General features: G+C 48.6%; 1 protein-coding gene across 1 annotated transcript in view; it reads right to left on the minus strand.

Moving 5' to 3' along the window:
- Positions 1–3,471, minus strand: part of LOC102376607 (peroxidasin-like) — a 49,943-nt gene that overhangs the window by 37,523 nt on the left and 8,949 nt on the right. The window lies entirely within an intron of this gene.

The following is a 3,471-nucleotide window of genomic DNA, read 5'->3' on the forward strand; positions in this document are numbered from 1 at the left end:
TGCTGAAAAGTGGTTTATAAAGCAGTCAAATACCAAAGTCCCTGGAAAATGACTGTAGGAAGTTACTTGTACTTTTATGTACTTGTACTTCTATGTTACTTTTTGATAGACCATCTCAAACTAAAAATGCGTGTCTTGATTCAATCAGAAATTTCAATTCTTGTCCTGTGCTGTTTCTTCCTTTCTCCCCTCTGAACCCAATACAATGAGCGCCATTACAAGACAACGCATTGCTACCATTGAAAACCCTCCAAACTGAAACAATTTGGAATATTTTAATGGCTTTTTCCAAAAACTAATTTGCCGGGTTTTGACACACACTGCTGATGTGCTTGATGTTTAATTATTGCATTGTTCAAAATGCAGAATAAATGCTCAAAATAACTGAATAAAATATATAGGCTAGCTTGCTCAAAATGCACTTTCCCCCCATATCAGCTGCAAAATCTGCTTATGGGTGATTTTCTATACACTGTTGTCTTGATCTTATGAATTTGGATGAAGCACGCTGGTCCGGGTGATGGCAGACTCTATACACCTGAATAAAAACAAGGGTGGCGTCGCAACTCGTTTGCTATTCTCCATCGTCTTGCTAAGAGAAAGTGAGGAAAGGCTAGCGGTGAAGAAACGCTAACTTGATGGGCACCTTGTTGCATGCACATAAAGGCCTCGTTCCCGCAGGGGCCGGCAAGGAGCTGCGTAATTCGTTCAGGCAGCTGGCTACAGGTAACGGGAAATGTAACAAATAAATGGGAGGAATACGTCAGGGAGAAGGGCGAGCCGGCTGGCGCTTCAGAGGGACAGCGGGAAGCAACCAGTGAAGTGTAAAACATGGTTTAGGTCAGACGGCAATTTAGGTCAGGCAAAAAGATTAGAAACAATTAATTGGTTCTGGTCAACACAACTAAATGCTTTCGTTTTGCAGTATGCCTTCTCCCTCCCTCTCCGTCTCACACCCCCTCGCCCCAAATCGAGCTCCTTGCAGAGGCCTCCCCGGGAAACAATCAACCAAGTGAAGGTCCCAGCCGCCCACGTCCCCTTTTCATAGCACGGCACCACTGAGGTTTTCCCTTCACGGTCTCTAATTCCCGACGCAAATCCACTCTGCTTTGCAGTAGAGACCACACGCTGATCCTGGTCCGTTGACCTGTGCCAGCCCGTGAAAACATGTGCAAGATCCTGAGATTGCATTGCTGGTGCCCCGGCCGGCAGACTCGCAGGAACGCAGGAACTTGCTCCGGTCTCTGCGGTTGGAAAGCAAGAGCCCCTCGCTTGGATCTGCAGCTAGCAACAGATCTCAGGGACTTCCAGCAGCAAAATGCTTCTGGAAAAACCAGTCCATCGTTCCTTATGGGAAAAGGCTGCTGCATAACCACATTCATCTCTTCCAGCTCCTGGGCCAACCCAGCAAAAACACATGTATATGCCTTCCATGTGAAAAATCATGAGACCACCCACAAGCAAAACATTACACAACCCAGGACCCCACTATCCCACTGTTCAAATCAAGTTTAGTTTGGGGTCAGCTGCAATCGAACTCCTTCATCCAAAAAGGGGTCATGAAGACAAAAGCACTCGGAACAATATTCTGCATAAGCTCACCAACTCAAAATGGGGAGCTAGCCCCTCGGCCACCCAAACCACTGCTCTGGCTCTCAGCTCGTCCTGTGCCAAACATGCATGCCCTGTGTAGGAGAGATCTGTACATGCAAAGCACCTTGACCCCTTTCTGAACGATAGCTGCTGATGCATCGCAGGATGTCTGAAGCTGACCAGCCGAAACGGTGCGTACCTGCTGGCTGGCATCGCTCTGCCCAACATCAGAAGAGCAGAGGCCGGTGGGATAAAACAACCGAGAGAAACTAAAAACGTGAGATACTTGCCATGCAACCATCCAGCAGTGCACGAAGGTCTGAATTCACTTCCTTACCAGCACCCAAACTTGATGCCACAGCCGAGGTGACGTGACTACAGATGTGGAAGGAGAGGCGATGGTGAAAAAAAAGGACATTTCAGGAGCTGAGCCCTTACCAGAGGCTAACCAACCATGGTTATAACTGCTTACAGACTGGAGTCGGATGCTGCAAGGAATGAATGAAGTAGGGCTAGACCAGGAGTTCAACCCCCTGCGACGGCGGCACAGCCTCAGACTATGCAACACCTGCTGCAATGCCCGCTGCTTGAAGGCACGTGGACAATGAAAGACTTGGTAGAGCACAATAAATGAGCAAAAGCACGTGTAAAATGGTCAAATGTGGTATAGACACATGAGAAGGACATCTCTTTCAGATGGGATTTGCAAATGAGTTCAAGGGGGCTGGAGCCCACAGTCAACTGCAAAAAAAGAATCAGTGAAAGTTAGATACCTAATTTCCTTATGCTTCCTTGAAATACTCTGGGGCAGGGGCTCTCCACAACATGCCTTATTATATTATATATCTCCCTTAATATATATAATAGTACATCTAACACCCATAGCATCTAAGGCCAGGACGGACAGACTGGAGACATGATGCCTGTGCCTCAAAGCTTACTGTGCAAACAAGCACTCTCGTCCCCTCCACTGACCTCTCTCTCCCCATCTTTCATTATAGCAGTCAAATACCTCTCAGTCCCTCTCGCCTTTTAGGGGTACTGTCTGTCCATTCATATTCCTGCCCATGTATAAAGTCAGCTTTGGGGTCACGAGGTCCATGTCTCAACCTTGGAGTAACTGGGGAAGGGATGGGATGGGATGGAAAGCTGCTCAGGGACATGCCTATGCTGTGCCTACATTTGATGGCTAGCTTCCCTGCCGGGGCCTCTTCCCTCCTTGCACAGAAATGCTTCCCCCCGCGCCAGGGTACTGTCACTGAGACCTTCAGGTTTCCTTAAACTAATAAGCATGCTTTTCCCGGGGACCCACCACACAGCTTCTCCCCCGCCAGCTTGTCCCCAGCTGCTTTCGATATTAGCAGCAAACCTCCCTCATGTTTATTTTCACCTCCCCAGCTTGGGATCTGCAAAGTGCAGGGTGGGGAAGAGAAGGGGGGGATATTCTGATTTAACTCTCTCGTGTCTGCAAGGGAGAGCGAGCTTTGGCTTTGCAATCCATACCGCTATGTGGGGGGCGGTGTAGTGCCCTGCAGTGGTGCCTCCGATGCAGACCGGCATGCCCAGGATTGCAGCATCATTGAAGTCAGACTTGGGGACACTAAGCACTAATAATCCCCCCTGGACCACCAGCAGGTGACAGTGGCTGCCTGGGGGGTAAATCTGATCTAAGCCTCATGTGAAAAAGCTGAAGCTACAGCAGGGAAGCCGGGTTGAAATAAGCAGATGATCTAGGACCTGCTACAAGAATAAACCCTCCACCTTTTCATGCGACTCCATGAAGTTTATCCCAGGAAGCATGAAGCACTATACCCAGAGGACTGGGAAGTCAGATGTTTGCAGTGCCACCCAAGTACTAATGCTGTATGCTTTTGAACC

The sequence above is a fragment of the Alligator sinensis genome, unplaced genomic scaffold, assembly GCF_000455745.1.
Source record: "Alligator sinensis unplaced genomic scaffold, ASM45574v1 scaffold752_1, whole genome shotgun sequence".
Lineage (NCBI taxonomy): Eukaryota > Metazoa > Chordata > Crocodylia > Alligatoridae > Alligator > Alligator sinensis.